This window comes from Lissotriton vulgaris, chromosome 5 (assembly GCF_964263255.1).
Source record: "Lissotriton vulgaris chromosome 5, aLisVul1.2, whole genome shotgun sequence".
Taxonomy (NCBI): Eukaryota; Metazoa; Chordata; class Amphibia; order Caudata; family Salamandridae; genus Lissotriton; species Lissotriton vulgaris.
Window position 1 is genome coordinate 277,183,580 of NC_141693.1, and position 14,780 is coordinate 277,198,359.

General features: G+C 41.8%; 1 protein-coding gene across 10 annotated transcripts in view; it reads left to right on the top strand.

Annotated features, from left to right (window-relative positions):
• The window catches only part of RERE (arginine-glutamic acid dipeptide repeats), a 1,284,697-nt gene that overhangs the window by 223,324 nt on the left and 1,046,593 nt on the right, over positions 1-14,780 (top strand). For 3 of the 10 annotated variants that reach the window (XM_086921407.1, XM_086921409.1, XM_086921415.1), the window contains exon 1: positions 160-368. The exons of 6 other annotated variants lie outside the window; for them this stretch is intronic. The gene's annotated coding sequence lies outside the window, so the exon portion shown is untranslated. Of the gene's footprint in view, positions 1-123; positions 369-14,780 lie in introns of those variants that run through there. One more of the 10 variants, XM_086921414.1, reaches the window with a different exon arrangement.

The window sequence follows — 14,780 nt, forward strand, 5'->3', positions numbered from 1 at the left end:
CCCTGCCGCTACACACGGACGTTTCATGTCTTCCCCCTGCCGTGCTCGGCCGCTTCTCAGCTGGTAGTCGACTCGTCGGACTCCAGTCCGGACTTTACCCTTGCCCCTCTGTGCTGGGCGGGCGGGCGGCGTCTCCTGCTGTCTGGGCGGACATGTGCCAGTGTCTACCGGGGAGGAGCCGGGAGAGGAGCAGCCGCGGAGTGTGGAGCGCCGGGAACCCCACGGCAGCCCCCGGACACAGGGACCGCATTGCTCGAAGTCTGGCTTGATCCTCCGCCCCCCATGGGTTGCGGCCGGGCCTCGGCGAGGAAATGCCAAGGAGAGGAAGCACCGCCGGGATCTGCTTGCGCCAGGTCGAAGGATCCCAGGCATGTGTTGTGGGCGGGAGTGGGAGCAGGCGGGGAGGGGGTGCATTGATGAGAGCTGTCGTCATGCCCGAGGTCTGACCCGAGATTAAACGCCCTCATGTAAAGATGATGGAGGGGTCGAGGCGCATCAGCAGCCCCACACAACTGTACGGAACTCAGCCGTGAATTTTTCCCGACCATCATTGTGTATCTTCGCCCCCCCCCCCCCCTGCATACAGCACCAGCTCGTGTTTAGCAGCACCCAGTTCTTATCCTTCTCTTTATTCACTCTCCTTGTATGCGCTAGCCCTTGTGCTAAACCCCAGCCACTCTGTTCCTAGTCCAGCCCTTTGTGCATAGCCCCACCTACCACCTTGTTCATGATCTTAACCGTCCTTAGCCCCACCCCTGCATGTCAGCGCAAAATATATTACCCTCATCCTCCAACAGGGTTCACTAATCTACGCACGGAGCCCTGCATCCTCACTGTGCTCGCCTATCAGTGCCCCACACTTTACTTAAGCCCCCTTGGGATTTACCCTCTCCTCTCCAACTGTCTACTCTCCTAGCCTCGCGCCCAGGCACGAGAAGACCGTTGTGCTTGTCCCCCCTACGTTCTTCACCACCCATTCAGTCGGGTCCATGGTATTTTACTGCTTTAAGTGGGATGAAAAAACCGAGGGGGGGTTCTCCAAAATGGGCGTGGCCAATGTAATTAAAGGCGTGGTTTAAAAACATGTACTCTAAAAATCTGTCTTTAGCATATGGTGCCGCCCTACTTATATTTTACTGTTTGTCATTGTATCCAAATATATGATAGAACAAGTACCATCACACCTACAACAAGTCAGAATTATGGCCTTTGTCAATGGCTGTTAGTTATATAAGATAAACAAGCAGCAACTATGGCTTGTATATAATATTGAAAAACTTTGCACTTAAAGCCCTGGTGACACCACGACAATGTTGAGGCTTATGAGTTTCAAAAAGAGAAGAGAAATCCAGCGAGAAAATGACTCTTTAAAGGATGTCCCTTCCCCTACAACGCTCACCTGACATAATGTCATGCTGTAACTACTCCACTAGTGAGAAGTGAGCAGTGTGAGCACACGCACATCGATGTGCCTGCTGTCACTACGGTTCGGACAAAAACGGACCGTCTATGCAAGGGCACAAAACGAAGCCGGATAGAGACCCGTTTCAAGGCCTCTTTTAAAAAACGACCTGTGCTCGGCACCAGTGAGACCCGGCCCACTTAAAGCCCTGCTCTTCACCCTTCCACCGTTCTGCCGCTGACCACTCGTCCCCATAGACAGACCGTCAGCCCTGTATTTCACTGTCCTGTGTGTTGGATATCTGTAACTAACAGTTTTCTGCCATTGCCACCCTTAATTTGTTCTTTTCCCCGGACCTCTAATTTCCTGCGATCTGGTTCCTTGAACACACAAGGGTTGCTCACACCACAGTAACTCACCCGCAGCCTCTATAGAGTTTGAATCTTAAGCGTTGCTCTTAGAATGCGTAGCTCGAAGTTCTACTGGCATAGATGTTTGGAAAGAGGCAACCTAAGAATGGGATTTTTTTTGAGTGTCACCGGAGGGAGTAGACAGGAGGTGATGTGAGTGGGACCTGGTGATGGGCCGAATGTAGGCTTGTTGTGATATCCATGCAGCTTTTACAGTTTCAGAGCAATAATGCAGGTGGGAGTGAAAGTAGAGGAACAGAAAGGACTCTAAATGTGGCAGTTGTAAAGGCTTCGAGAAGCATGGTAGAGGAGGGTTTACCAGATTTTGCCTTTCCAAAGTCCACTTTGAGATGAAGGGACAGTGTGCGAGTGAAGTAAGTGGGAATGGCCTGTCCTGTACCAATGCACAGTGCCCCCCGTAAATCAGATGGTCTGTTCTAGGTTACTGGCAGTAGACCTTGGGTAGAGCATCACCTTGTGTGTCACTGTATGTGAGGTTAGTGCTTTTCAAGTTAACTATTACATTGCGAGGTAGCAGAGTTGCCACATCACGCACAAGCTGCAATTGTCCATTTCATTTAAAAGAATAATCGTTAGCTGCTTGCTTAATATTTTGCTGGTTCACAGAAGATTTAATTCCTGTGTTGGATATTGCAAGTGGTAGATGGCTGAACCAGGGTATACGTATCAGCAGGTGTACGTTTTCACAAAAATTAGGAGTTTGACCGAGTGCTTACTTGTTGTTTACCTGATTAATGATTTGTTGGTGATGGAATCTCCAGGTTATGAATCCTGTGAAGGGGATGAGTGACAGAGAGACCTGTCTGTGACTGAAGTACTATTGAATGTCAGCAGTATATGTAGGTGGAGTGGTCCTTGGCCAATATCTGTTGTCAAGTTAATTAGATGCAGCCATTATCTCTTATTATTTGTTTGTGCGAGAGGCCGTGCATACCCTGCTCACGGTTTTTTGTTTCTCATTGTCAGTGTGATATCAGTGTATGTCTGTATGTAGAATGCCTTTGTCTAGACTGTGGTGGGTGTAATAAGTTAGAAGTTGGGGAAGGGTTTCAGGGATCTGGAACTCCCTATAGGTTTGGTGCTTGAAGAACAAGCATTTGCAATGCAATTGGTCTCGCCTTTGGGACCTTATATGTATTTAGCCATCAGCCCATTAGCCTGGGTGCTGAAACAACTATTGTTCTTTAACATGGATGGAAAGTAAGCACCAAACTATGTGACACGCCAGGTATGGGAACACATGGAGAGAAATATTGCCTTTCAGCAGGAAATGGTATAGTCCAAAGCTCTGTTTTTAATATATAAGCAGGGCCTTCGGTGGTCATAGATCTGAAATTACAGGATTTGAAAAAAATATTGTCTGAGGGTGCTCATGGAAGACAATATCTATTGACTGGAATCTAGAGAATGCTGAAGTGATTATAGTATTTTACTGACCTCTGCTGGTCGTTTTCTATCAAGAAAGTTAAATAGAGGCAGTTGCCACAAAAATTAAAGTCCCTCAGCAGAAAGCAATTCTGTTTTTTTATTGACCTCTGCTGGTCGTTTTCTATCAAGGCAGTTAAATAGAGGCAGTTGAACCGAACAACAAGTCCCTAAGTAAATGCAGACAAGTCCTCTAGGGCTGATCTCCAGAGCCCACAAAGTACATACACATTTAAGTATATACTAAAGTATATATTAATAATAAAGTATATAAGGCAAAGATCTAGCTGTTTGGCAATTCCACCTTCTACTCGGACACTTTTAATGACCGGGAAAGTAGTTTTGTGGTCCACTGTGCCAAATGATATGGCGCAATTGCAGAGGCACAAAGTTGGTCCTAGTTCATGCCAGAGGCCGGACCTTTTCTGATGTTTCTGCTTCACAGGTGGAAATCATCTAGAAGTCACTGAAGGAGTTAAAAGTACCTGAAGAGCTGCTCGATTATTGTAGTTTGTTTAAATGATCCCTGGCAGGGATGGGAAGTCACGGTTTGGTTGGTCCCTTTCTAGGTGGGCACCAAATTTAGTGCAGAATGAAAGTGGTTGGAACCGTGGCGGTGCTGTGGCATGAAGCCTTAATAGTAGCCGGATAAAGTGGACATAATTCTGATACTAGTTGTAAACACGCTTGTTTGGAAGTGGAAACTGCCAGGTTGGTGGCAGTGGGAGCTACAAGAACATGGGAAATTAAGTGATAGCGTTATGCCCCCCCCCCCCCCCCCCCCCAGTACAGCTGTGCAAGACCATGGATCGTGGTTGATGAAGTAATGGCTTGAAGAAAATGGTGTACGTTGGTATGCATCATTCGGAATCCAACCGATCTTAGGTGGGCTTGCCCATCATATTTTCTTAATGGAACATTATATGACCAGGTAGATGTTGGATCATAAATCAGTCTGCTGTGGCGTTAAACAGGGACCTCCTGAGTGAAATCAGATTCTTGGATCAGGGCAAATCAGTTGATAGTAAAATAAAGTATCCAGGCAAAAACAATGTAGATATCTGGCACAAATTCAGTATAACATTATAAACACAAGTAAAAGAAGATAATGTAACCAATTATTATGATAACATATAAAATTTAGTAACATTGATAAAAATCGATATAAACATGTTCAATCATATAGAAGAAATATATTAAAAAAAACAATAAAAAAGAGAGTACAATATTCAATTATAGTAGTTTCTAGTATTCAAGGGAAAGTTAAAAACTTTGATTCCCAGAGCTGATTGTCGGAGTTGATGTCTGTCTGTAAATGTAAATGTATGTAAATGTAAATGTAAATGTAATGTAAATGTATAGGCATTTATATAGCGCACTACTTACCCGGAGGGTCCCAAGGCGCTTCGACCGCTGCGAAACCCTTCCTGGCTTCCCTGAGAGATGGTCCCTTAACCTCTTCGCCGCTAATGACAAGGGTAACTCGTCATGGAGTTTCCATTGATTTCAATGGAAATTACATGGAAGAGCCAGAGGAGCCATAGCATCCAAGTGGTTAATAGGTATCTCCAGGGTGAGACCAGGCATCCCCGGCGTTCTGGTGGGGCCGTTAGTGAAGATGAGGCAAGCTAATGCCCAGAGTTGCCGAGTGTGAACGCTGATCAGAGTGTGCACCGAGGCGAGAGAATTATCGAGTCCGCTGACCCTGGTCCAGAAACCTGCCGCGCCGGGAATCGAACCCTGGTCCCGGGCCGTCCTCTGCTCTCGGGTCTGCCGCCTCTAACCAGTGAGCCACACTACTTCTGTCAACGCATTTCGACAGTGTGTCTTCATCAGGACAATGTCAGCATATTACTAAAATTCTAAAGGTACTATTTTTAGAATACTTTTACTTGTGCTTAATCAGATACAACTTTTCTTAGACTTTGGTGGTTATACTATAACAGGTTGCCAGATGACTCTTACAACAACAACAAGATATACTGCAAGATAAGGACACACAGAGAAAAGCTCATGTATATTTGTAACAGTTTCAAGACCATATTGGAATTCTCTATAAATCAGAAAAAACATTTGAAGAGAACATTCGATGTGAAAACTAATACAAATAATAATCTCTGAATCATATAAAAATATTGTTCAAAACATAAATAACATTTTTGTTTCCAAAATCAAAAACATATAGTGGTTCAAATTGAGGCTCAAGAAAGGAGAGAGAATAAGAAAAAAGTTTTTGGTGCTAATATCCTGCCTAATTTTAAGTTTGGGGAACGGGATACTAGTTCATATTATAACCTCATTATTACCTAATTAGAGATGGTTATTCTAGAAAAGGGCCACATTATTTCAATATAGGGAAAATCCTAACTGTTTTTAGAGTCCTAAAACTCTAATTATAAATGCTGCGGACTACTGTCTCCACCCATATGATGTACACTACTAGTGAGGAAATACTTGCCTTAGAAGAGTTGGAATAACAAAGTTACTTGCTCTTTCAGAATCATTCAGTTTGATGTTGTCTGTAGGGATCAGGAAGTGCAAAAGATAAGTGATACAGATAATTATCTTAGAACCTATCTAATATTTTGAACTGAATTTTGATACCATGACTGACAATAAAACTTTTAATTTGACTAGTTTAGGTTGGAGAGTCCCTTTAAGTAGCTTATTTTACTGAGGAGGCTATAATTACCTATATTCATTACAAAATAAATGTTATTTAGCCAAAAAAGAATGTCCAGTATAATCGGAAGATACCAGTAATCACTTTTCATAAGTTTTTCCGAGATTCGCTAGTTCAAAATGTATGGTGTATGATACACAGTATTTTCGTTACCTTGCTATCTGTTAAAAGAATAGCCACAAATGAGGATCTCATCAAACATCTATATTGTAGTAATTCACCTCTTGGGCTATTTATCAAACATTATAAAATTTACCTTTAATTCTTCACAAGGACGATTATCTCATATACGATTATATGGAACTTCATCGCTGTTAGGCACTCATCTTGTTAAGAAACATTCTGAAAGAAGTTCTATAGAAAACAGGATGTTGAAGGTGGATATCAATTCATCCTTTCGAAGGCTAAACTATTTTAAAAGAAGCGATCTTACCTTATAGGATTATAACGTGCTAATTAACGGTAGGGTCCAATATTCTAAACACTGGTAGCGCAACGCGTATCAAGCAGTCTTAGTCATCGGTATACTCTTCTGCAAATAATAGTTAAAAAGGAACAATTATCGTATGGGCATATGTTTTTCTATTGTCCGGTAATTTAAATATCAAGATTGTGGTAGCTAGATTCTACCTGACACGTACGCGATAATTAAATGCCCTGCTCGTTCACGTTGCGGTATTCGATTTGATTGTAGAGAGAGGAGAGTTGTGTCGTGTCGCGGCAACCAGCTTCCAAATCGGATGTGAAAGCACTGCCCACAGAAAGATATATCATCTGAATATTGTTAATTCTCAATTATGGGGCGCAACTATTCATGTCTGACAATATAAACTAATGTGGTCTCCTAAATTAGACATATGAAGATATTATATTACGACCGAGCAGCAATATATTTTTAACGATAGTCCGGTCAACAAGGGCTGCAGCATGTCACCCGTATTGGGTTGTTTCAGAGCATTTAGTAGATTATATCGATAATATATCTAGCGCATATTTTCTTAACATAAAATATCCCTATACGGAGCACATACCTGTGTCAGAGTTGGAACCCGGCGTGGTCAATGGCGGCGAGTGAGTCCGTAGCGAAAGAAGAAAATTGTAAGGTTGAAACTGATTGGTATATATATAGTGATTTCCGATAGGCGGTAAGACGTAGTCACTCCCTCTCCACTGTGCACGACGTTCTAAGGGCAAGTACCTGTCACCGAACGAAACAAGAACATCATAAATGATTATATGAGGGAAGACTTCCTCATCAATCCATGAATTTCTTATACTGTTATCGGGGCCATCTGAATTTTATATTGGAAGAGTGCAGCAACCATCATGTCCTCAGAAATTCTCACTAACGAGCAAAAAGAATAAAAGGAATAATAAAAGGCGACGGAAATGGAGGAGGCCCAGGTTGTGATAAGGGGAAGGGGAAAGGACTGAGGGCACAGGATTGAAATGTGAATGATACCAATAGAGCTTAGTTATAGAAAATCTATAGATAAAGGGAGAGTCCAGTTCTATGGGGACAGGAAGACATCGTAAATAGTTTCAGAAAACATGAGAATGTTAATCAGAAATTATCTATATTAACTCCTCTATATAATTGCATTTTCCCATGGGAGTTCGTGGCTCAACCCTTGGTCAAAAGTTCCAAGAGTGAAAATCCAGTAAACTTTTTTCTTTCGTATTTTTTCACCTCCTTTATCCTCCGGTATGTGTATTTTCTCCAAAATACACCATTTTGTCTCTGTTGGAGAGTGTTTATATTCCACATAGTGGCTAACCAGAGGTGCCATATGTTTCTTTGTTTTAATGGCGGATCTATGTTCTGTTAGGCGTGTTTTTATAGCCCGAGCAGTCTCACCCACGTAGCCCAAATTGCAGGGACATACAATGAGATAGACTACATTCCGGGTGTTGTAGGTACATAGTTCCTTAGCATTAATGGTAACACCATTGAATGTTCTAGTGTCACCAGTGATGATAGAGTCACAAGACTGGCAAGAGCCACAGCGAGATGTACCTCTGACTCCATTCCTTCCATCAATGGATTTCTGCACGTAAGGAATATTTTTGGGTCTTGTGAAACGTGATCGAACAATGTCTTTCAGATTTTTATTTCGCCGATGGGCAAACATAGGTTTGGCAAGTTTGTTTTTGTTTTGATTTACATTAAGAAGGTGCCAATTCGAGTTAATCACTTGTCTTATGGTTGCATCTAAAGTTGAGTGTCTGGTAATACAGACTAATTTCTGTTCTTGTTCTTGTTTCTGAGTGTTTAATAGAGATATTGTACTCATCGATAAACCACATTGTTGCATCAATGGCTTCGGTCTGGGGAATATTACTATATAAAGATTCGATATCTAGGGTGACTAGTATGTCTCTGTGTTTGTTAAAAGGGAGATTCTCTACTTTTGAGATAATGTCTCCAGTATCCTTAATATAGGACGGTGTCAAGGGGATATAGGGACGTAAGATTTTATCTAGATATTTGGAGACAGCCTCAAGAGGGGTCTCTAACGTTGAAACGATTAGTCGATAGGGGGGATCCAACTCGTTCTTATGGATCTTTGGTAATCCATATATACAGGACCCTTTCTTCTCAGATTTATTTAGAAATGCAAATTCTTTTTCAGTAATAATGCCCAGATTTATTTAGAAATGCAAATTCTTTTTCAGTAATAATGCCCATTTCTTTGGCTTTCGAAGTTATTCTCTGTATCGTTTTGACAATTCTCTCAGTAGGATTAAGTTTGATTTGTTTATAGAATGAGGTGTCATTTAGCATATTTATCATGTTGGTTTCATATTTAGTGGTATCCAAGAGGACAATTCCTCCCCCCTTGTCGCTACTTTTAACAACGATAGATTTGTTGTTTTTGAGCTCATTCATCGACTTATATTCTTCTTTGGTCATGTTATATTTTGGTTTCGGAATGAATCGGAAAGCTTGTTCTAATCGATTCATCACCACCTTTTCAAATATAGCAGTTTCTGGACCTATTTGGTCCAGAGTTGGAGTGAAATTCGAGGGGAGGGACACTATATTTGCTATTCTGTTATCTGTTTGTAAATGATCGCTGTCTAGAAAGAACTTTTTAAATCTAATCTTACGGAAAAAGGAATGAATGTCCTGGTATACTTCAAAAAGATTGGCATTGGAGTGGGGGACAAAAGAAAGGCCCTTTGAAAGTAGGGACACATCATCAGATGTTAGAGTATGTAAGGACAGATTAAAAATGGGTATCACCTATCTTAGGTGGGCTTGCCCATCATATTTTCTTAATGGAACATTATATGACCAGGTAGATGTTGGATCATAACTCAGTCTGCACCATTTGTCGTCAGCGTTGGTTGTTAAACATATGTGCTTTTTATGTATTACTAGGTAATCTTGTTTTCTCCCTAAATGGGTGCATATGGAAGTGCTTGTGGAAATATCCAGTTTGTTGCCTTTTCAGTAGAATTGGGACCGTGTTTAGTGTAAGTATGTAATGTTTACTCTGACATTGTTCGTGGATAAGAGGACGTTGGAGCCGCCTGACAAACTTCCATATGCGGAGAAAAACAGCCTCGCTTTGTTTTTCCTGTAGTTTTCAGGCACCCCCTGCAGCACATGTGTTTTTTTTCACTCTCGGACATTGAGAATCTGGATGGAGTTTAAACCAGTGTAATTTGTGAGTAGTCGCTTCTTGTTTGAAGGTGGTGGTTGCCATGGAGTGAAGGGTTTTATTTGCGGTTGGTTATTTCCCTTTAGGATGAAAAAATGAGCGAAACCCATAGATTGTCAAACATTTAAACCCACTAGTGGGGGCAGGGCGTGTAGGAGAGAAGGATTAACCAGATGTGCAGTGAATGTAAGCCGTGTGTTTCTGCTGGGAGCTCACATTTTAACGTAAACGGGATTTAAGAGCATACAGACTGAAACAATACCCCCCTGTAACCTTGTGATCTCAGTGCCCATTAATTCCAGACGCTAAGAACAAAAATGTAATCACATTTTTTCTCTTAAGGCAAGAGCATTTTTCCGAAGTAAACCTCTCCAAACACATATCGCCGATGCTTAGCAGACACTTCCTGGATGTATGCGAAGGAAGAGGTGTGATAGCGCTCTGCCCTAAGCGTTGCTTACCAGCTCTTAAGAACACCGAGGTCTCTCCAGTTCTTTGGCATCTGGCAGCTGGTCTTTAAGTGCCGTTTGTTCCTCTTGCACACACAGTAGATATCACACATATTAGCGAGTCTTCCATATTCGCATTCGGAGTGTTTCAGGGAAAGACTGCAAAGATGCAATCCTTTTTGGTAGCGCTTTATAGAATGCTGCAATACTTCTTGTGCAGCTTTTTCCATCCGTTGTGGAGGGTATTCGGAGGCAAAAGCCCTTAAAACTGGACGCCCTACTTGCACCTTTTTTATTTGACAGACGTCCTTTTGGATTGTAATACATGGGCATGTGTGCCCTGTTTATTTACTCTCAGTAAATAGTTCTTTCCACAGTTTTTAAAACCAGCATTGGCATAGCCAAGAGTCTCGCCTTTGGGACCATAAACGTGTTTAGTTATCCAGCACAATATTCTTGGTGCAACAACATTAACTGTTGCATGGCTAAACACTTATAAGGTCCCAAAGGCGAACCTATTGGCTATGCCAATGCCTGTTTTTAGAAATGCTACTACTAGTTTTTTCTTTGTTGTCATAAGCCAAAGAGATAGCTTAGTGATTTAAATACTCATTCCAAATTTCTGAAAATTCCACAGACTCTAGGTGCCTGAGCATTGCCAGACCTACAGATTTATCATGGGACAGCTGTGGGCAAGAGATTAGCCATACTGATTAATTATCCATTTAAAGAAGCAGAGGCGAGTATATATTAATTGTGTATGGCAGTGAGGCCTCTGGCTCATTCCTGAGCAATAATGATCCACATTAATACAAAATGGTATGGTTTAAAGCGCTAGAGGATGCCAAGAAATAATGGCAGGATTGGTGAAAAGCTCTTCAAATACCACCAATACAGAGCACTGCCCAAATGGAAACAAGACTACATTGCCTTAAATATTTTATGATGGTAATACTCAGAGTGGGCACAATGCGGTATCACATAGCTTGGAATGCTCTATAAATGATCTGAATATAAAATGACCTTTCGGAGCAGTGCCAGTTCTCCCAGAGGGGGATTTTATAAATATCCCCAACTAAGAAATTATTTGAAGCAATCAGAAATGCAATAGAACAAAATTGACTTTGTAGGAGTACTTAGTAAACCAAAAACTACTATATACAAAGCATGTATTCGATTATTAATTTGTTATTTACTAAATTGTAATGCACAGCTAGCTGAAGCATGGGCCAAGGTATTTCATAATAATGAGATGGTAGAGTATAGTTCTGCTTCAAGCAAGTAAATATTTATGCACTTTCGGTATTTTGTCTTACATTGTTAAACTGTTCTATTATATCCCGGGTAGACTACATGTATCGGAAGGTGGAGCAAATTCAAACTCTCCCAGATGTCTGATGCAGAATGCAGATTACATACATATGTTTGCTACTTTTACTAAACTCACGGAATTCTGACATGATAGTTACATAATGATCAGATATGCTGGTTACGGATATTACTCTCACTGTTCCCTTTGTATTGTTAGCAAATGATATATCAAGGCCTAAAATTGGACCCAGTTGTATAGGGCTATGTTTTATAAAAGTGGGCTTGCTGTGTGTGACTGTGTGATGCCCCTCTGCGAGTTAAACAACCACTGTCGTAACTTCTTTTTCACAGTGAAAAAGTCACGGAGATTTAAAATGTTTTTAAAAGGTACTGAAGCTAGAGAACAGTTCAATAAATCGGAATGAAATCAGTAGCACCAATCAATGCCTAGAAGGTACGCACTGAACACAAACTCATTCAGACGCCAGTATTTCAATTGATGCCACACCGTGCAAGTTTTTTTAAATTAATAACGGCCCGGGTTGCCAGAGACCCACAGGGTGTGTCATTAGTCAATTAGTGCAGCCTGGTAAAAAACAAATGAGTGCTTTCTTCACCAATTACATGTTTCAGCAAACCATTGCTTTCGAGAAAAGCAACAAAGTGGTTACTGAGTCAAAGTATGACACGTTCAACAGACCTATTGAGGAAAGCCCCTGTGCTCTTCTCGCCGTTCACTTTTTCCTAAATCTTGCGATATTGTTTCAGTAGTTGCTAGGTAACACGCCCGCAAAAACTATTGAGCCTACCTATCTGAGTGTCGGAAGATGGCGGAATCTCGGAGCAGGTCTGCAGGTGGAAAGGTAAAGTCTGCTCTCTGTGCTTTTTACTACACGTTTATAGTGCTTTTCAGAGAGAAATGCATGGCGCCTCTTTCCCCCCAGTATTATTCTACCCTAAGTTCCCCGGGCAGTACACTCTTCAGACACTCACGGGCCAGACACTTAAACGACAGAGCAGCTTGGCGTTATTTGCAGGTTTTCTGTTCCATGTGTCACCAGAGAGCCATTTTGTGCCCCTGAATGACCTCTGAATACTGTCTACCTTTCTTTATGACTCTTTTGTACGTACTTTAGCCTATAGATGACATACTTATGTTCTTTTACCGAACACTATGAGCAGAGTACTCATTTAATGGAGGGCTGGTCTAGCTTGTGCTAGATTACCCCTAGCGGGACCAGGAGCAGCGGTACACAGCCATGCTAATTAAAATAAAAAGATGGTCCGCGCGCCGCTGCTGTTCTAAAGCACTCGTGCTTGTGCTGCGCCTGTAGACACTGAGGGCGTGTCTGGCGCTTCCCTCACGGGAGTGAGCAGCAAGGCACGATAATTACTAACAGATGGGGCCGCTGCTCGCTCCCGCACGAGTGCCCATTGAGAGCAGTGCACACATGCACGAGTTTTAACAAAAATGCTGAGCGATGCCAAGAGGTATCTCTAAGCATCGCTTGCACGCTGCGTAGGCGAGACCGAATAATAATGCCACGTGCCTCCACTATAAAGTGAAAGATCAAGAGGCTTAAGAATGTGATTTTCTGCAAGTAAGATTCTGGGTATACCAAGTTTTAATAGTGTTGGAAAGGTTTAAAAAAGTCTTAGATATTTAATTTCTAAGTGGGAGCACATTCTCCCTATTTTTGTCGCTTAAACCTACTTTCAGTTTGTGGTGGAAACAGCTGTGAAACAGATGGGTGAACCCGAAAAACTATATATTTCTTGAAAGTAAACTATTCAGAATTCATCAATAGGTCATTGAGTAAGATCGCTTATGGTTTTCCCAAAGATACAAATTGTTGACATCAACAATAATATATACAAGCATTGGCATAGCCAATAGGTCTCACTTTTGGGACCTTATAAGTATTTAGTTATGCAGCACAATATCCTTGGTGCAACAGTATCAACCGTTGCATGGCTAAACACATAAGGTTCCAAAGGTGAGACCTATTGTCTATGCCAATGCTTGTTTCTTTTTTATTAGAGTTAATATTGTAGTTGACAGAAATACGTTTTTAAAGATTTTCAGATGAAATAGGCGCATCTGACTGGAAGTAAGTGAAGTCAACGCCCCTCTGAAATTAAAGGGGCACGAGCAGGAGAAAAAAATAAGCAACACTACGGGAGGAGGGAGGACGGGGGCAACAAGCAATGGGGCAGTGGGATGGAGAAAAAAAAGTACCGCAAGCCAATTGTGACCAGCCGAAGGACACATAAATAAATGTATGAGTTCAGTACTTGGTTTAGGTTCTCTATCAAAGGGACAACACAAAGAAGAAAGGACCTTTTTGAGTATTTTTTTTTTAAGACCAAACGGGTCACCCGGAAGCAGCAGTGCACATACACTGCCTGCAGGCTTGATCTAAAAACGAGCAATGGGGGAAGGGAGTGCAAGCAATAAGGCACACAAGGGAAAGCAATGATGAGAAGGGACTGACGAGGGAAACAATAAAAAACAAGACTCCTCCCACACCCCACAGAGTGAGAACTGCACTTTTTGGTTCAGCGCAACTCGAAAGAGGGTGATGCGTCGTCTGTGACATAACCCACTAAATACTTGAACCCTTCGGGAAAGTCATAATCTGTGCGATTCCAGATCTTGTGCACAAGTGAATTAATTATAGTATTGTTTAGGATACTTGAACGCAGATCAAAAGCAGTAAATGACATGTAAATGTCAACATCCCATAAAGCACCAACAGGAGAGTGTAAACCACAATAAAAACAAGTGGGAGGGATGGGGGGGTGCACACACGTGCGCTAAGCAGCAACTGTTTGCTCTCTCAAAGCACACACTCGTGCTTGTGACACGCCGCTGTGCACACCCGCAAGCTGTATGCCGCCACAAGCACGAGAAATGGAAAAGCTTGGAAATAGAGCTGTACGGTGGTTAAAGGTCTCCTATGCAGCGAGGACCTAAAAAATAGAAATAGCTGACGTTTTCATCTGACATTTTTTGGCTCTATGGCAGATTACAAAAGCAATATACCATTACATCTGTCAGAACCTTCTGGTCGCAGAGATACATTGTGTTTGTTGGTTGTCTAAAAACATTCGATGCCCAGAGCCAAAAACTGAGCGGCAGCTTATCAATATTCATTGTGTACCTTCCATGCTGTAATTCATATGGTAAAGGCTAACAAATGGAAAATAGATCTCAAGGAAACCTATCCACTTTTGAAATGTGCTCTAGATACTGAGTTTAGGACTAGTGTTTTTTGTGTAGCTTTGAATTTGGGGCCAGCCATATTCTATAATTCAAGAGCGCAGTTTGTAAAATGTTATTTCTTGCTCACTGGATTACATTTGGAATCGGATATGGAGAAAAATTAGATTAATAATAAATGTTAACTA